The 19,541-nt window shown below is 47.5% G+C and overlaps 1 long non-coding RNA gene across 1 annotated transcript; it reads left to right on the top strand.

Moving 5' to 3' along the window:
- Positions 1-14,443: 14,443 nt before the first annotated feature.
- Positions 14,444-18,359, top strand: LOC102151550. Its single transcript, XR_005356417.1, has 3 exons — positions 14,444-14,574; positions 15,848-15,992; positions 18,021-18,359. It is a non-coding gene; the product is annotated as an uncharacterized LOC102151550 (long non-coding RNA).
- The last annotated feature ends 1,182 nt before the right edge of the window (positions 18,360-19,541 follow it).

Here is a 19,541-nt window from a genome sequence, read left to right as displayed (position 1 = left end):
AGGAGGAAAAGCTACCTACAGAAGCATTAGCCCTTTCTGGGGGATAACACTGTGTTGCAGGGTGCTTTGGGAGAGCTCCATTGTACGGTATGTTCCCTCAGTACATGGCACCTGTGGGTCATGCTCCTTAGGGAACATCGGGTGAGAGAAAGCTTAGTGGCTGGCAGGTGCTGCAGGTTCTTCAGATAGATCCTTGTCTTGGGACCAATCTGATCTGAGTCTTTGGGGGTCAAACCTCTAGTTCTTTCTTCTATGGGCCGCCCTTTCACGACCAGATGAGTACCATCATCTCCTCGGAACACCATCTAACTTCCTCTTCTTCATACATGAAGTCTTTATTATCAGATGTCAAGATGTTTTGTGCTCAGGCATCAATGTCACTTTTTAGAGAGACAGTATTTTAAAACCTGAAGATAGAGAAGAGCATGGAATAGCTGTAGATGCAGGCAGCTGATTTCATTCATTCATTCATTTTCCCCTTCACTGAGTGCCTAGAAAAATACTTCTTAAATCTGTTGTTTCCGCTGCTATCACCTTGTTCAAGCCGACATGCTCTCTGAGCTGGACTAGTGCGATAGTTTAATAGTTCTGTTTGCTTCCATTGTTTTTTTCTTTGATATTTTTAAAAGTTTATTAAATAATTTGTTTTAAAATAATCTCTACCCCCAGCATGGGGCTCGAACTCACGACCCTGAGATCAAGAGTCGCTCTTCTGACTGGGCCAGCCAGAAGCTTCCATTCTCGACTTTCTGCAACCAATCTCATCAAAGTGATCTTTAAAATAAAAAAAGGCAAGGGGAGAGGGGGTGCGCCTGGGTGGCACAGTTGGTTAAGGTTCTGACTCTCAGTTTTGGCTCAGGTAATGATATCACAGTCTTGATCTCAAGGTCCTGAGATGGAGATCCTTGTTGGGGTCTGTGCTCAGTGCAGAGTCCGCTTGAGATTCTCTCCCTCTCCCTCCTCCCTTCCCCCTTGTGCTCTCTCTCTCTCTCTCTCTCAAATAAATAAATCATAAAAAAATTTTTTTTAAAAAGGGAGCACCTGGGTAGCTCAGTTGGTTAAGCATCCAACTCTTGATCAGGGTCATGATCTCAGGTCATGATCTCAGGGTTCTGAGATCGAGCCCCACATCAGGCTCAGGGTTGGGCTTTGAGCTTCATGGGAATCTGCTTGAGATTCCTCCCCTCTGCCCCTCTCCCAGCTTGTGGGCATGCACTTTCTCTCTCTCAAATAAATAAATACATTTACAAATAAAATAAATACAACTTTAATCTTGCCTCCCTGAATCCTACTGAGAGTCATTGACTGGTGTTTCCCCTTCCATCCACGGCTCACGGGTGAGGACTAAGCCGTTTGAGAGCCTGCAAGCCGTGGCTGCTGCCTGTTCCCAGGGCCAGCTCCTCCTCCTTCCTGAGCTGCAGTGACCCTGGCTGTCTTTCAGATCCTCAAATCTGCACGAGCCTCCCCTCCTGCTCCAGATCCTTTGCCTGGACTGTCCCCTCCCTTTCCCTCTTCACCTAAAATTAACTCCTTTACTTCAGATCTCAGCTCAAACCTCGCTTCCTCAAAAAGCCTTTCACAGCCTCCAGGCTTGAACAACTTCCTTGAAATATGTTCTCTGTATGCTTAGTAATGTCCTTTCATATCACTTGTCAGAGTGAGGGCCTGTATATTTTTCTGGGTGGTCATTTGATATCGACAGGCATTGGTCTGTGTCCCCAATAGATTGTAACTGCATGGGAATTGGGACTTTGCCGGCTCCCTCTCCATCATAATCTCAGTGCCTAGCAGGGAGCCTGATGCAAAGGTGCTCAATTAACGTTGTCACATACTTGCCAACTATGTAGACTTGGCTCCTGGGATTTTGTCATCAGCTAGAGCAGAAAAAGACTTAGTCTCCAAAGCCCTCTGCAAATGTCATCTTCATTATCCTACTTCCCTTGTCTGGTCCCCTTTCCTCCTCCCGACCTGGCCCCCCATGAAATAAATCTCCTCCAGCATGTGTCCCAGCCTGCTCTGTGTTCCTCAGTGATCCCTCGTTGGGTTTTTAGAGGAAGCCTGGTCTGAGCTCACCCATACTTTCAGCTGGGCAGCTCCACCTGGATGCCCATATCCGTTTCTTAGGACTGCTGCAACAAAGTACCATCAAAGTACCAAAGTACCATGAACCACTCAAAACAAGAGAAGTTTGTAGTCTCACAGTTCTGGAGGCCAGAAGTCAAAAATCAAAGTGTCGGCATGGCCGTCCTCCCTCTGCGACATATAGAGGAGAAGCCTTCCTTGTCTCTTCTAGGTTCTAATGTTTGGTATTTCTTGACTTGTAGGTGCATCACTCCAACCTCTGCTTCTGTTGTCACATGGCTGTCTTCTTATGAGGACACCAGTCACACTAGACTATTCCACTCTATGCCAGGTGACCATATCCTAATCTTAACTTACTAGATCTGCACCTACCTTAGTTCTAAATAAGATCATGTTCTGAGCTCTTGGGGATTTTAACCTGAACATATCTTTCTGAGGGATGTAGTTCAGCTCCTAATAAGCCCATTAGGTGACTCACACTCAGATCCCAAATTGCCATCGGCGTCTTTCCCTCAAGCCCTCTCATCCTTTTGTATTCCCTATTAATTGGTGCCACTTCATTAGTGGCATCTAGAGCAGAATAGAAAGTCATCCTATTTTCTCCTTCTTCCATATCTAATTAGTCATTTAGTTCTACTGACTGTCTCTTTACTCTTTCTCGTATTCATTCCCAATGACCCTATTTTAGTTCCTCCTTCATCTTTAACCTGGACAACGTAGGAATCAAAGTGGTCTTTCCATCTCCTATTTCAATCCCTTTTTAATTCATCCCCTAGGCTGCTGCATGAGGAATGCACTTAAAACACAAATATGGGGTCCTTGGATGGCTCAGTCAGTTAAGCATCTGCCTTTGACTCAGGTCATGATCCCAGAGTCCTGGGACCAGGCCCATGTAAGGCTCCCTGCTCATCAGGAAGCCTGTTTCTTCCTCTCCCTCTGCCCTCTACTTGTGCACTATCTCAAATAAATAAATAAAATCTTCAAAAAAAAAAAAAAAAACACACAAATATGACCACACTACTATGTTTTAAAACTCTTCGAAAGCTTTGCTTGGCACATACAGTGGCCCAAACTCCTATGTATGGCACACAAGATACCATCAACTTTTGTTACTGCCTCCCTGTACTCTCTTCTCTAATCATTTTGAACTCTTTAGTTTCCTGAACCTGGGAAATGGCTTCCTGCCTTTGTGCTTGTAGCAGAGACATTGACTATCCGCCTAGAAAAGCTGGGTGTCCCTGTACATTTTACCACCTGGTAACATAGGGGACTAGTTCTGGCCAATGCAGTGGGAGCGGAAATTATACATCTCACCTCTGCGCTGAGGAATTGGCCTCCAGTGTGTTACCTTCCAGTTTTTTGTGTCCTGTAGTGCCAACTTGGAAGCCACCTGTTCTGGATGGCACAGCTATAGGAGTGTACGGACTCTGCTAGCTTTGATCAAGGGACTGTGCAGAGCAGAGCCTTGCCTATTGCTCCATCTACCACACCCTAACCAGCTCACCTGCATGGACATGCAATTTGCGTGAAAAAGAGATCTTAGCTTATTTAGCTCCTAGGACTTCAGGGTCGTTGTGTTATCATGGCATGACGTGGGCCATCCCGACTCCCGCAGTGCCTCTGTGCAAGCTGTTTCCTCTGCCTGCCTATCGCGCTTCCACCCCCTGGGAAAGTCTAAACTGATCCTTCCAGCCCCGTGGTCCTCTCTTCTGCAAAACTGATCCGATCCATTACCAATCAGAGTTAATTACTCCCTCCTGTGCTCCCACTGCACCTGCTATATAATGCCAACAGCGTCCCTATCACCTGTCATCCCGATAATTTAGTATCCATTGAATCATGGAATAGTAGAAGGTGTGTGCCTCGGGGGCAGGGAGTGTGTGTTGTTCAGCTATCAGTTTTGTACCTCCAGCACCCCACAGCGTGATTGGCATAAAGGGGGTACCCAATCTGATAAATGATGAATCAATGAACTGACTACCTGTAATCTGTCAGTAGAGACTGATGGGGAAGGCCTTAAGGAACATGGGAACACCGTACGGGACTCTGTGGCTGGAGACATTAGGAGTCGGTGACTGTGATTCTGAGCTCAAGCAGTGTTCAGAGTAATATCAGCCCCATTATCTCCCTGAGGTTTCAGTAAGTGAAAGGCTTACGGAAGCTAAAACTCTCACGTGTGCAATCAGGAAGGTGAGGTTTAAAAGGAAGTCCAAAAGTTACTTTTAACTCATGAGTGAGTGCCCTACAGTGGAATACAGTGGTCTTGTTAGCAGAAAGTGATGATTTAGGAAATAACATTGCACGTGTGTGAGGCAGCCAGAATGACCATCAAATTAAAATCGTGTATTACTGGCTCATTGGAAAAGCATGAAACAGGGATCGTGAACAAAATGCAACTCTCTCTCCATGCACCCCCCCCGCATCTGTCTATCATCTATTTGCCCCCAAGAGCAGTAGGGGCTGATCCAAGTTTCGTGGGGTCCCTCAATGTCTCCTTAAATTTGATTTGATGGCAGCAAAATCCTTCTTCCTCTGATGCTGACTTGGGCAAGCCGATGAACTCACTGTCATGTTCAGACAGTACAAAAACCCTTTGGGTTGCAAAAAAGTAGCCTCATGTCAGACCTTAACATTCCAAGTCCCAGGTAATGGTTAAAGCCCTGAAACTGATTTAGCCTGAAATCTTTTTCTTCTCCCTTGGCTCAGACCTGCGTCACCCTGGAAGCCTGCCCTGGGAAAGGGGGCATGGTCTCTTTCCTCGCCTCTCCCTCTACTCACCTCCTCCCCCTTGCTAGCTGCTGTTCCCTCCATGCTTGGAACCAAGCCCAGAAAGGGGAGAGGTAAGGGAATAAGATAGTTCTCACGTGGCTGGGTGGCCTCAGCCCTTTGGGCCGGCAGCTGGCCTCTGTGGGGTGGCCTGGCAGATGATTAAAGCTGGCTCTGTCACGGGCTCCGCAGCGGCCTCCAGCTGGGCCCCCTGTCTCCTGCGGTTCCCTTGACCCAGGCTGAAGGTCTCTATCCGTCTGGGTGGTCTCATGTGACTCCTTCCCCAGCTCCTGGGATTCCGGAGGCATGATGGCCAGCCCCTTTCTGCCGAGCTCTTCTGTTCATGCCCACAGGCCCCAGGACCACCCCATGCTGCCCCACACCTGCTCCCTTTCCCACGGGGCCCACATCTGGTCTTGGGACATTTCCCCTTGCTCTGCCACCAAAGTAGTATCCACTGCTAACGTCTAAACGTCTCTTACACTGTTCCAGCGCTGTTCTACACGCTTGACGTTTGAGTTCTCAGGGAATGCTCCCAACCACCTACAAAGTAGGTAAATCTGGCTGCCCCTATCCATGAGTGTTTATTTAATATTTAAAAACTTCTGCTTTGAGTTCTGTTGTCACAAAGCACGGCAGGCCCGTTTCATCTGTCGCTGGTTTTGATGACAGGCAGAGGAATTGAGAGATTGAAGCTCTGTCTTAGCTTGATCCATAAACTCACAGTGAGTCTTACGGCGAGTCAGTAATATCTCTGGAATGGACTCACCAACACCCAGGTTCCTTCTCACCTTGAAGTTTTGGGACTTAAGAAATAGTTGTAGGGTAAGGAATTGCATGTAGGCATTTGATTTGAGAGGTAAAAAAAAAAAAAAAAAAAAAGGCTGGTTAGGACCTAGGACGTGGAGAAGCCCAGACAGTATAGATACAAGCAATCCTTAAAAGTCTGGAGTTGTATCTAAGCTCTGAAAAAATGATATTTAAAATGTCTCAAAAATCTGGGTCTTTATTGTTGTTTCCTTTATAATCCTAATGAGAAATCCCAATAAAAAGAAAGGTTTGGGGTTTCCTGGGTGGCTCAGTCAGTTGAGCATCTGCCTGCGGCTTAGGTTGTGATCTCAGGGTCCTGGGATCGAGCCCCAAGTTGGGCTCTCTGCTCAGCGGGGAGCCTGCTTCTCCCTCTCCCCTGCCTACATGTGCTCTCTCTCTGTCAAATAAATAAAACTAAAAAAAAAAAAGAGGGAGAGGTTTCAGCATGTGGTTTCAAGAACCTGAAGAACATTTGTCCCTCTGACTCGTCAACTCCACTACCAGAAATAAATTCTAAAAAATAATCAGCAGCATACACAGAGATCTGTGAATCACACTAGTCTTTTGTAAAAAGTAAGAACAACTCCCCCCATTCAATTGCTGCTCCTGTGACACCCCGCCAGAAAGGGTCTCGCATCTCCCGGAATATAGTAGCCTTGCCCTGACTTTAGTTTTACGTCAAAGCACTCATCACCATCTAATGTTGTCTATGTTTACTTGGTTACTCTTTACTTTCTTTCTTCCAACTAAGATGTTAGAGAGCAGCACGGAGGATCTAAATTTTGTGAGGCCTAAAGAGCATATAAGACCGAGGTCCTTGTTTAGAAAAATGATTAAAAGGAGAAGATGCAGTTCAGCATGACAATATTGATTTGGAATGAGAAGAAAAAGTCCTTGGAAGGCTCCTCATTAACTTTCTGGTGAATCTGCTTCAGAGTGAAAGGGCCTTGGTCTGTCTTGTTCGAAGCTTCGTCCCCTGGACCTAAGACAGAGTCTGGCCCATAGTAGGTGCTCAAGAAATACTCACAGGATGAGAGAGCGCCTGATGAAAGAGAGCCGGTTCAATGAATGAGCTAGAGGAGTAGAAAGAGTTTCTATAACTTGCCACTAGACACAATCAGTATCCAAAGAAGTGGATTTGAGCATTGGCTCTCTCTCCCCTCCTCTCTGGATTCGTGGCTGAGGACTCCATCCCCGGCGTCCCCTGCAGTCAGGGGTTATGTGACCATGTGACAAAATTCTTGCAAGTGAAATGTGAGCAGAAACCATGATGTCACTCTTCAGCTTGGGCCTTAAGACCATGGATATGTTTCCTTCTCACACGTGGCTAAACTCTGGATGTTGGGGGGGAGGGTTGGATTCAGTTTGAGAGGATCGTGAGGAGGTTGGCAGAGCAACAACTTGGAAAGAACCAGGGTTCCTGAATGATCGTAAGGAAACAGGCCTCCTTCACTGACAGCATAGTCTACATCAGGATTGTGATGGGGCAGAGAAATAATCTTTGTTCTGTAGTCGTGTTTTTTTTTTTTTAAGATTTTTTTTTAAAGATTTATTTATTTATGATAGACATAGAGACAGAGAGAGGCAGACACACAGGAGGAGGGAGAAGCAGGCCCATGCCGGGAGCCGGATGTGGGACTCGATCCCGGGACCCCAGGACCGTGCCCTGGGCCAAAGGCAGACGCTAAACCGCTGAGACACTCAGGGATCCCCTTTTTTAGATTTAATTCTTTATTTGAGAGAGAGAGAACATGCATGTGTGCACGTGGGGAGGGGCCTAGGGGGAGGGAGAAAGAATCTGAGGCAGATTCGGCACTGAGTGGAAAGCCCTATGCTGGGCTTGATCTCACGACCCTGAGATCACGACCTGGGCCGAAACCGAGAGTTGGAAGCTCAACTGACTGAGCCACCCGGGTGCCCCAAGTCATGGTGTTCTGGGGCCCCCATGGCAGCTCAGCTCCACTCTAATTAATGCCATTTTAAAATCCAGGCCCCTTTCATCACACTGTGCTTTCTCTTAGCAACGCTACCAGAAGCAGGAAGGGGATATACTTGCAGGCAGCCTGAGAGAGGCCCTGTGGCTTTCTCCCGGCTGTTCCTCATGCTTCCTCCCCCAATGACAGAGCAACAGTTAGCGATGTGTCCCGCCCATACTGTCCTAAGTTCGTTCTTTCTTTCTTTCTTTCTTTCTTTCTTTCTTTCTTTCTTTCTTTCTTTCTTTCTTTCTTTCTTTCTTCTTTCTTTCTTTCTTTCTTTCTTTTCTTTTTTTTAAAGACTTTATTTATTTATTCATGAGAGACACACAGAGAGAGAGAGACATAGGCAGAGGGAAAAGCAGGTTCCCTGTAGGGAGCTCAATATGGGACTTGATCCCTGGACTCCAGGATCATGCCATGAGCCAAAGGCAATTGCTCGACCACTGAGCCACTCAGGCGTCCCTGTTCTAAGTACTTTCTATGAAAAGGCTCATTTAATCCTTACTTTTGCAGCAGATGGATTATCTCCATTTTATAGCTGAGTAAACTGAGGCACAGAAAGGTTAAGCAAGATAGCTGATAAGTGACAGAGCTGGTTCCACCGTTTTTTCTCCCAGGCACCATGGTATGTTCTTCTGACCCTCTTGCTTCAGTTCTTTCTTTCTTCTTTCTTTCTTTCTTTCTTTCTTTCTTTCTTTCTTTCTTTCTTTCTTTCTTTCTTTCTTTCTTTCCTTTTCTTCTTTCTTTCTTTTTTTTTAAAGATTTTATTTATTTGAGAGAGAGAGTGTGTGGACGCATGAGCAAGGGCAGAGGCAGAGGGAGAGGGAGAAGCAGGCTCCCTGCTGAGCACAGAACCCATTGCGGGGCTCGATCCCAGGACCCTAAGATCATGACCTGAGCTGAAGGCAGATGCTGAACCGACTGAGCCACCCAGGCGCCCCTTGCTTCATTTCTTTTGCTGTCCTCCTGTCCTTCAGACCACTCAGTTCTCCCATTGTGAATAGGCCAACAGGACACCAGATGGCCATAAATAGAAAGAAGTTTCTTCCCCCCTCTCTGTGAATGGTTCTACCTTTTATGTCTCTTCGGTGTCTTCCCATGGTGCTGGGAACGCCAGCGTTTGGGGAGTGCCGTTCGGTACAAATCAGCCAGCATTACACCAGGCTTCCCGGGCACAGTGAAGAGACTCCTGAACTGGAAGCCAGAGGGCCTGTCTCTTGGCCTGGCTCTGCCATGGGTTGGTGCGCAACCTTGACCATGGCACTCTTCGCTGTAAAGTGACAAGGATGGATGATCTCTAAGGTTCCAGGACTCTGAAACCGACACCCGGTGAGCCTTTGCTTCCTTGGTCCGCTGTCCGTCCCCTGGCACTGCTGGCCTCCCTCACGCAGAAGGCCAGGGAGCAGGGATGGGCTCCAGATCGGGGGTTTTGGAAACACACCACATGGTTTCACTGGACTTAGCGGTGCGGAAGGAGAAGACAGGGAAGAGTCAGACTGTCCGCTTCCTAGCAGTCCTGCTCTCTAACAGGCCCAGCTGTCTCTGGTACCTACAGATGCAAAGGAAACAGGACTGAGGAGTAAGGGTGGGGATGAGGAAGCTTCGAGGCGTGGGGAGGGAACCTGAGCCCACTGACCAGTAGAGTGGCCCCCAGCCCGAAACCCTAGCTGGGCTGCAGGTCGGGATAGCCTGTGCCCTCCCGGACACTAACAGATGAATGGAGCCCCGGTGCCTCTGAACTTCAGTCCCCCATGGCAAACATCGGAATCTCCTGAGAGAGAGACGTGGGGCAAGAAGAACTTGAGGATGCATGAAGGAACGCGTAAGGGGTGAGGCCATTCGCCTTCCGGAACACCTTGGGCCAATGGAACAGAAGAGGCATTCGGCTCTCCAGGGAGGACTTGGCGGGTCCCCCATCACTACTTCGTGTTGAGCTGGTCGTGGCTGGAGCACGTGGAGGCGACCGAAGCCTTTGAGTCGGACTGGCTGCTAAAGAGGGCCCTTCCCGCCTTCTACCGACGTCCCCCTTCTGGAAATACCTCCATGGGGTTGAGAGTGTCAGTTCTGGGCTGACACTATGATGAGAGATGACATCATATGATATATGATGAGCAGTGACAGGGAAACCCAGGGCAGAGATAAAGCCTTAGACGGGGTGCGTCTGGGCCCAAGGGGGTGGGGGGGCCCGCTCCGCTGTGGTTTCTCAGCAGAATCACGGAATCAGCGCTTTGCCCCACGTGGCCACGCGGCCCTTCTCCTTGCTGCGGGTCCCTCGGCTGCCCACTTGCTCCGTTGAGCGGGTGGTGCAAGGACAGGGCTGGCGGGGACAGGAAAGGACGCGGGGCTCTGAGAGGTCAGGAGCCGGGCGACAAGGACTCTGGGTTCAGGGGAAAGAGGCATCTGTGGGAGTAAGTCTGTCTGCACCCAGTTTGGCTGCCTTCTTTCTAACGGGGGAGCAACTGTGCGCAGCCCCAGGTCACCTGCAACCCGAGGAGCCAGCGCCAAACTGAGGTGAAGCTGGACGTTGTATGGAAAAGGCATTCGTTGTATCGGTGTCCCAGGGACCTCCCCCGCCAAGGGAAGTGCCCCCTGCATTTGAGGACGTTTCCATGACACGGGTCGCTCAGCGCCACCACTTGCCTCTCCCGCCTTCGATCCCGGTGGCGCACGTGCCTGGGCCTTCAGTGCAGTCCGGCCATCTGGAACCTTCCCTGCTAGATGATACAGCCCCACTTGAAATTAAAAACGGCCCTTTCCTACTTGATCGGAGGCGCGGCCCCAGGATGGTTGAGGACGGTTGAGGACGGTTCCCGAAAGGCTGCGTGATGGGGCGATCTCCTGGGGACGGTGGCGACCTTGCTACCCCCCGCCTTTTGAGAAAAGGTTAATCACGAGGGGAAGGAAAACGACCCGCACTCTTAGGAGAAATGAGGACCGGGTCGGAGGGAAGCCCCAGAGACTGGGATTTCCTTTGTCGGGCCGCAGGGAAAACTGCATTTCCATTCACTGCTGCAGTAGGAAGGAGGCACCGGCGGTCACCGGATAGCGTCGCCCGGAGGTGGCCGCTGGCCGTGGTGGCCCGTTCCCATCGTCGCCCTCCACGCAGGCCTCGGGCCGCTGCAAACCAGCAAGGCCGCGGCTTCTGTGCGGGAAACGAGGCCCAGTGCATTGTATCACCAGGATTGAAAAAAGGTTCCCTTCTCCTACCCTTTTTCGGTGACCTTTCCTTCCCTGATTTGATTTTGTGGTTTTCTGCCTGTGTCCTGCAGGAGGCCAGGTGGAGGGCGGTCCTAGTAAGTGACAGTGCCGGGCGCCAGGGTGGCTCCGGGGTTGAGCATCTGCCTTTGGCTCAGGTCGTGATCCTGGGGTCCTGGGGTCCTGGGGTCCTGGGGTCGAGTCCCACATCAAGCTGCCGGCGGGGAGCCTGCTTCTCCCTCTGCCTGTGTCTCTGCCTCTCGCTCCCTCTTTGTGTCTCTCATGAATAAATAAATAAAAGCTTAAAACAATAAAATTAATGACAGTGTCATGTGCCAGGGACCAACTATGTGCCAGGCAGCGGACCTGGTGCGTCTTTTACCTTCTCCCTCCTAGTTTCTATGACTCATACACCCGAGATTGTCCTCCCAGTACTACCCTTTCCTTTCTTCCTTAATAATAAAATGCCCCATGTTTAAACTAAGCACATGAATTCCTTCAAAGAAGACCACAGAGCCCAGCCTCCCCTGTAGCTACATGTGCCTGTGTGGTCACTGTGTTGTCAGCAGAAGTGTCGCGTGCAATTCCTAGGAAGTGTCCTAAACAGGAAGAAACATGCCCCTTTCTGTCTCTTCCTTTCTATGCCAACGGGAATGGGGACATGATGGCTGGATGTGGTGGAGTCGCTTACTGGAAATGTTAAAGCAGCAAGAAAGAGTTGCAGTCCCTGATGACCGTGAAGGAGAATTTTGAGAGGTTTTGTTGTTGTTGTTGTTGTTGCCGCTGCTTTTTGTCACTTGCAGCTGAACCTGTCCTGCTGGAAACACCCTGTAAGAAGGTAGTAGAATGAGGTGTTGGAGAATCTGGGCTCCAGCGTCAGACACACCTGGCTTAAAATCCTGCCTCTTTCCAGCTCACTAGCTTCACGATCTTAGGCAAATTACTTTGCTGCTCTATATCTGATTCTTCAATTGCAAAATCAGTGTAAGTAAAAAATAAAACGGATTGGGGGAAAAATTAAATTACATAATAAAAATTTTCAGCATAGAGCCTGGCACATGGTAAGTGCATGACAAAGGATAGATATTTTTATTCTAATATTGCAAGTGAGGAAACAAACCTGGATGAAGTTAGGAGACTTCTCCAAGGCCGTGGACACAGATAAACACCTGAGAGTATTAGACTGGAAGCTCCCGAGGCTTGTGATTCTTCTATGACATTGACCATGGATGCCCAGACGTCACCATGCAAAACAAGGGGAGAAAGTTAACTCTTTTTCATACTTGCCAGTGAACACACCTACACACACTGCACACTTGAGGGAGTTTAGCTCATTCTTTGAATGTAAGATTTTTAGTTTTACAAAAGAATCTGCCACAACGGAAATGTAAATGTTTGTTGGAGCTAATCTGTGCCAATATCAGTAGGTACAAGCTGTGCTGTTGTCTGCTGACCCCTCAGGGTCACTGGCTGGTGATCAATCTCCTGTGACATGATCACGTTCTGCATTTCCTTGCGTCCACACTGAGCTCGAGCTCATTTTTTAATTTGTAGATGAGTTGAACTCAGAGATGAGTGCTCAGTTATTTCAATTCTGTGGCAGTGGTGTCCTTCCTGCCCAGACTTTGTGTCAGACCAGGGCTGAGGTTTGCATGGGACTGGTGTACAGCAGCTGAGAGCTCATGACGACGGGGGTGAACTCAGTGGCCTGGAAGTCGAGGGGGATGATTTGAGGTGGCTGTGGAACTCCATACAGGCAAGAGACTTTGTTCTGTTCGCTGATGCATCTCTACTCAGAAGGGCTTAATCACTATGTAGTGAATGGTGTTGGGATGAATGAGAGCTCTCAGGATTACTGTGCAATAAGCCCTCATGGCTGAATCAATAGCCACTGAGCTGCTGCTCACAGGACTCCCCCCACGGGGCCCAGGTATGGGGGTCCTTTGTTCAGCTTTGTCCCCAGCACCCGATCCCACCATTCCAAGAGCACTTCTTCTTTCTTTCAGGGAGCTTTCCACCCCAGGCTGTTTTTTTGAAGGGTAAGAGGTAGAGGGAACTGTCTGCTCTTAGAAACCAAAGAGGCCAAATCCTCTCTCCGGGAGCTCTGAATTTGAACAACCACTGGGAGAATGTGGGATGGTTAGAGGCCATTCACTGCAGGACCAGGCTACAGTGCAGACCACTTGCCTGTGCTCGGAGTCTCCTCCGGCCTCGTCTTTACCAGCTTCCTTCGTCCCTTCCCACTTTCCCACCCTCGACTTCAAACCTCCCACGGATTCCGATGTACCATAAAGCCTTTGAATAATCCCCAGCCCCCGTGTTTCTTAAAATAGCTTTCATGCAAAATCGCAAGACAGATTTTGCTGCTAATCTTTGTCTTCACTGATAAACCTAAAGATTATTTGGTAAATTTCCAAAAAGCAACTTGGGAGCAGCAGAGACAAGTTGTAGAGTCAAGGCCAATATTTTTCAATTTGAAATATGGAGACTGAAGTAATTGGAGAAGGTGACAGTGACTATTTCTGAAATGATTATTAGGATCAACTCTTTGGCCCTGAAAACGTTGGAAAGAAGCGAATTGAAAACTGGCTAAATACGGTGCCAAACACCTAATTTTACAATTGTTGATGCATTTTTCTCATCAACAAAGAATGTACTTTGGCAGGTTTCTCTCCCACCCTCACAGAACGGTCATTGCTATGCAGCCTCTTCACATGTTGTGATGATTCTGGGTCACTTTCTCAAGTTTGAAACTGTGGATGTGGCCATGGCTACTTCCAGACAGAGAACAGTGGAATCCTGGAAAGCGTTGAAGAAACTATCAACTCATATCAGTACTATTTTGTACTCTGATCCAACTGAATTAAGAAAGCAGGTCCTTCGGGTTTTATGCATCTATGAAACCAATCAGGCTCTCCTATTCTTCCCCTAGGAGTGTTCTTTTCTGAAAAGAACGCACTTTCATTTTTCAAATTATGTCAGAAAATACGGGTTTTTTGTGGGGGGGTGTCTTTGTATCTCAAAAATAATGATTTTGAGAATCAAGTTTCACAAGCCAATTTTAATAGTATAATTTCTGTTGGCGTAATTAGCTTTTTTCTTCCTCATCTTTTTCTGAATCCACTGGAAAAAAACAAAAGGACAAAGGAGGGAGGCAGAGAGACACCAAAATAACATCTTTGCTATCGGTAAGGCTGACATTATAGCAAGTGGAATGTATCTGTGGGCAAATGGACTTCTTCATCCTGAGCCCACATATTGGCAGGATGTGCCCATCTGGCCACGTGCAGAGTCAGACCCCTGCAGCCTCCACACAGGGTAGGAGAGCTTTACTGCTATTCTTGCCATGGGTTTGAGAGCCACCTAGATCTACTTTCTCTGATATTTCCTAAAAAGAAGAAGACACAGGATGGGGCTGGGCTGTGCATGCTCCGTTTCTTTTCACAGATTTCCCAATTAGGTTAGTCCCTCTGCTGTCCTGGGGACAGGTGTGTGAGGGCTTCTGGGAGATGCTATGCTAAGGGGCTCACACCGTAGAGAAGGGAGCTCCTAAGTGGGAAGAGGTACCTTCCCTGTAAGAGCCTTCAGTGACAAAATCTATTGCAGTAAGCATTTTTTGCTTACCAGTTTTGGTTTCTATCCCTCTCTCCTCCCCACGGCCCCTTGAACATTCTAATTTGAGCAAGAGAAAAATAACTGCAGAGTAAAGAGACACTGGAGACCTGGGTCCTGGTTGGGCTAGTGGGTAAGTCATGTGGGCTCTCTGGGTCTTGTTTTCCTACAGTCTGAGAATCCAGGAGAGGTTGTTCCTTGCTCAAGCCAGCCCTATGGTCTGGCACCCATACTTCTCCTTCTGGGAACCTTGCCTTCCTCTGTATTTTCAACTTTTTTTTCTCCTCCACTGGGTTCCTTCCATAGGCTTTTAGACATTTGCAGATCTTTCCCACTTAAAAACAATATCCTCACTTGACCCTCACCCTTTCTAGCAACTTCTTTATCTCTGTATCTTCTTTTCTTTTTTTTTTTAATAGAAAAATAAAATGTCATAAGGTGCTGTGTCCTCCATCTCCCCCTCAAAGCAGCCTGGCTTCCAGCTTCTTGTCTTAGGATCCTCAAATGCTTCTCACTAAGTGGATCACTCATCTTTTGCAGCTCAATCCAGTGGACATTTTGGTTCTCGTTGGACTTGATTTCTCAGCACTAATTGACCCTGCTGACCAGTCCTGGCTTTTCAGAAACCTCATTTCCCTTTGTTTTCCTGACACTACACTTTCTTGGTTATCTGCTTCTGAAGGATCATGTTCTTCTAGTCAGCTAGATCTTGTAGTTCTGCAATACCCAGGCCCTCTCTGGATTTCTCTTTATTCTGTTTTGGCAAAAGAATGATCAGACGGTTTATTTATTCAACAATTTTTTATAGGCACCATCTTAAGCATGGAGAATTCGACAGTGGAAAAATAAATCCCTGCTCTGTTAGAGCTCCCACATTCTAGTGGGAAAAGAGATTCAAGAAATAAATAAGAAAATAAATATGTAATATATTAGGTGGTGATAAGTGCTACAGTGAAAAGTAAGTTGAGGCCAGAGAATGTGTATTTGTGTGTGGGGAGGTGATACTATAGTAATAGAGAAGGATCCGGGAGGGCAGAGTCCTGAAAGAACTGAGTGACTGGAAGAGCTTTGAGAAGGACTGGTGTTAATTTGTCTTTAAATACTTAGTAGAATTCACCCGTGAAGACATCCAGTCTTGGACTTTTTTCCATAGGGAGGTTTGATTACTTTCACTCTCTTTGCTTGTTATAGGTCTGTTGTGATTTCTATTTCTTCTTGAGTCAACTCAAGAAGGTAATTTGTGTGTTTCTAAGAATTTGCTATTTGGGGTAAGTTATCTAATTTGTTGGTGTACAGTTGTTCATAGTATTCTCTCCTAATACTTGTTACTTCTTTACAGTTTGGTTGTAATGACCCCACTTACATTTCATTTCATTTTTTTTTTTTCTTTGTCAACCTGCTTAAAGGTTTGCCAAGTTTTGAAGTGTGTGACTGAACTACGGAGTTATCTAGTGGCAGAGCATTCTAGATGAGACGACAAATAATACCAGCTAACATTTACTGAGAACTTCCTGTGCATCAGGCATTTATTGAAGGTGCTTCACCCAGATGGTAGGTGTAGTAATTCATCTTCTTCTTTTTCTTCTCACTTTCCAGATGAAGAAACTAGGGCACAGAGGGAGGTGAATGTCTTGTGGAAACCCATGGCTAAAGGGACAGAGGTGTGATTTAAGCCAACATTTGGCTCTAGGACCTCATATTTACCTCCACACTCTTACTTTCCTGGTCTGTGAGTCCAGCGAAAAGAATTATTATCAGAATATCAAGACAGAGACAGTAAAATGAAACCTTGTCTCATAGATCTCAGTATATCATTTTTCTTTTTTAAAGAAATATCTGAGAAATATGTCATTTCCAGCTTGGAATAAGAAATGGTACAATAATTTTACCACCTAATTTTACTCCCTAGCTGGTTTCAGGATATTAATAACTAGAGTTGGATCATCTCTGCTACATTTTGGTTTTCTTAAAAATCTCCAGCTATTTTCCAGTATATGCCATTTTATAGAATATATTTTTCCTATTTTTTCCTTCCTGGGGAAACAAAAGCATGTTTTAACAGCACACAATCCATATGCTTCTGATTTACTTGTACTCAAATCTCAAAAATGTTGCTTTATAAGAGCTGTTTTATTCCTCTTCAAACTGACTTGAATACAAATTTCTTGACATTTTCTTCCTCTTGAAAACTAAATGGTATTTTGCTAGGGAAAGAATATTCTGATATCCCCATAATTTTATTGGTTCAAAACCAAAAGCCAGAGCTTCTGAAAAGGCCCTGGAAAAACATGCTTTCCCATCTAGCCAAATCATGGGATGATCTAGAACCTCTAGGCAGCTAATAGCATAGGTTAAGGATCCTGGTGGCTCCAAAGACACACAAGAGTTTTTAACCATTAACCATTCATTCCTATGCACCGCACAGAGGAATTGTGTTTTTTCTTCTCTATATAGAAAAAAAAAAGGTGAGTGGGAGAAGAAATTTCTCTTGTCAGCTTGAGCTTTAAAAAGAAGAAGGAAGTATGGGGTAAGTGGATGTTTTTAAGCTCAGGCATATGTTAGAGGGGGAGGAAATGAGACTGAGTGAGAAACAAAGTGCTGATGCTGAGGATCTGCCATGGCCTCAGGATGACCCAGGAATCTCACCAGTTCCTATAACAAACGCCACATACTAAAAGCATGTTTTGTCAAAGAAGCATCAGCACTGAGTGAAGTCAGCAGAATTAGGAGTGGTGCCAACCAGGGTTCCTCTGTAAGGTGAGAATTCAGTTTCCCTTCATTCATCCATCTGTCCATCCATCATATCTGCCCACCCACCAATCCATTCATCCATCCATCCTTCCATCCATCCGTTCATCCATCCATCCTTCTGTCTATCTACCCATCCGTCCATCCATCCATCTGTCCATCCATCATATCTATCCACTCACCCATCTGTCTATTCATCCATCCATCGGTCTGTCCATCTATCTGTCCATCTGCCACCCTTCTGTCCATCCATCTATCTGTCCATCCACTCACTGCCTGTCCATCCATCTATCTGTCCATCTGTCCACCCATCCTTTCATTCATCTATCCATCCCTCTATCCACCCCAGAAACACCAGGGAAGGCAGGCAAGAAGGATAGAAGGGAATGGAAATTAAGTTCCACTGATCATTTGCTACACCAATAATGACAGGATTAATCTCAAGACAATGCTGATGGATTGCCAGTGTCTGCCTGGAATGCTGTATTGAGGATTCTGAGTTCTGGTCTACTATAGCAAAGAGTATTGGGCTCAGTTCAGGGATATCAGCTATGAGCATAATTGGGGCAAGTACCAACAGTCACACACATCCTCAGACCCACCATACTGTGCACAGTCCCAGATCAGGGCTAGTTAGGGGAGCAGACAAAGGACATTGTGGCCTGGTACCCACCCAGGGGTACGAGAGTGGAGAGCTGGCTGTGGTTAGAGGCAACGGTGGGATTTGGGGAATGAGGGCTTGGCCTGGGTAGTGTGTGCCACTCTGCTAGGAAAAGACTTTATTTAGCACGCTGGTGAACTTTACTCTGAGCCCTGATGTGTGTTACACAGTGTCCTGATCCCTTCGGACCTGGTTACTGTGCCCCATAAGTGAAAGCTTCCCTGGGTCATCTGCAGAAGCCCTGGAAGTCCAAAGAGGTGATGAGCACAGCTTTGCAAGTGAGACCGTCCTGGAATTCCACCCACAGCACTGAGGAGCAATGTGCACTCCCAGAGTCCTTCTGAGCCTCAATTTTCTCATCTGCAAAATGGAAAAACAAACAAACAAACAAACAAAACCCCACCCACCCCTATAGGACTGCAGTGAGGATTACACGTGACGTAAACATCCTGGCTATCATGACACCTTCAAAATGATTCATATTTTTATAAAAATGCTCTGGGCTTTAATTTGGCTCTAGACTGTCTATCAGTCACTACACACTTAGTAGCTACAAAAGGGAATAGAAAGGGGTATGAGTCAGGGTGACAGGACAGTTCAGAATAGAAAACTGCAGGATCAGGGACAAGTGGCTTATTCCTTAGCAGACGCCTGGAAGAGGTGGAGAATTTGAACAGGGTGTACATTTGAGGACAAACAGTGAAGTGACTTCCCTCTTCCCGGCCATGAATTTGGGATATTCTTCTCTTTTCCTGAGTGGGCTTTTGTGTTCTTCCCAGAAGAGACCTCTAATTCTGAGAAGCGGACTGTTGCTCCTGAAACAATGACACAAAACCTTGAGTCTCTTCTGGGTTTACCTACACTTCAACACCACAGCCACCGCCACCACCACCAAATCTTTGCCCCCCCCCCCCCCCAGATCTGGAGAAGTGGAGGGAGAGGCGGTGGGGGGGGGGGCTCCTGTGGCTTTCTGGTTGAGGCAGGCCGGGTATGGGGAAACCCTGCAGGCCGCCCCCGCCACCAGAAGGAACCAAAACACAATGAGAAACCCTATTCGGCAGACCACGGAAAAGTCCTCTTTGTTGTTTGAAATTTTTATCTTGTTTGTGGCAAATCTAATGATTCAGTAAGGACCACAGCTGGGTCGGGGCCTGCGAGTTTCCTCAGAGGCTCCCCCCGACCCCCCCACTTCAGGGCAGGAACACCACCAGCTGGTGAGCCCCCCCCCCAGCTCTTTCCAGTTTCTGAACTAGGTTGGGGAGCAGCAGGGCTCCCAGCGGCCCCAGGCCGGAGATTTTATCAGACTTCTCAGGAATGGAATTCCGGGGGGAGGAAGCCAAGTAGAGGGGGCTGTTTAGGTTCACGGACAATGCATTTCTGGGCACGAAACGCAGCTGTCTCTCCCCTGCCGTTGAAGGAGGGGTCTCATGTGGGTGCTCACCGGGGTGAGGGCAGGCCATCCCAGAGGAGACCCGGGCTTCCCGGACCCCACCAACGTGGGGGGCAGATGGCATCTGCCAGTGACCCCCTCCTGCCTCCGAGTTCCCCTCGGCCAGCGTCTCCCCAAGGTGCTCTAATCCCAGGAGCAGCAAACAGGAGGCGAGGCCAGGGGCGGCCACGGCGGGGTGCAGCGGGCAGGGTGCGGCCAGGCCTCCCCCCAGAGCCTCACTCTCCTCATCTAGGAAATGAAG

Source organism: Canis lupus, chromosome 3 (genome assembly GCF_011100685.1).
Source record: "Canis lupus familiaris isolate Mischka breed German Shepherd chromosome 3, alternate assembly UU_Cfam_GSD_1.0, whole genome shotgun sequence".
NCBI lineage: Eukaryota > Metazoa > Chordata > Mammalia > Carnivora > Canidae > Canis > Canis lupus.
The sequence above is the reverse complement of the archived record's forward strand: the minus strand, read 5'-3'. Positions and strand labels throughout refer to the sequence as shown.